Source organism: Penaeus monodon, chromosome 33 (assembly GCF_015228065.2).
Source record: "Penaeus monodon isolate SGIC_2016 chromosome 33, NSTDA_Pmon_1, whole genome shotgun sequence".
In the NCBI taxonomy this organism is placed as follows: domain Eukaryota; kingdom Metazoa; phylum Arthropoda; class Malacostraca; order Decapoda; family Penaeidae; genus Penaeus; species Penaeus monodon.
The window spans coordinates 16,622,588-16,622,881 of record NC_051418.1 but is presented as its reverse complement, the minus strand read 5'-3'; the positions used below and the strand labels follow the sequence as shown (position 1 = coordinate 16,622,881).

General features: G+C 30.6%; 1 protein-coding gene across 1 annotated transcript in view; it reads right to left on the bottom strand.

Moving 5' to 3' along the window:
• Positions 1 to 294, bottom strand: part of LOC119594092 — a gene marked incomplete in the record, with an annotated part of 59,988 nt that overhangs the window by 13,758 nt on the left and 45,936 nt on the right.

The window sequence follows — 294 nt, the reverse complement described above, 5'->3', positions numbered from 1 at the left end:
AATACAGCTGTGTTCTTCATTAACATGGTTGTCAAAAGGAACATCTCATGCCATCCACATGACAGAAAGCTTACAAAACATTTACATCATACAGAATATTACTAAATTAAACCATGGGATTACATAAATAGAGTTAATGTTAAATTTGTATCATTATGGGTCACAGACCATAATGCATATAAAATTTAACCATAACGGATGATGTGTGGTGACATCCATTAAAACTAATAATAATTATATATTATGATCACTAATGCAGAAAGGCAAAAGGGACTGCATTATGATGTATGTGAA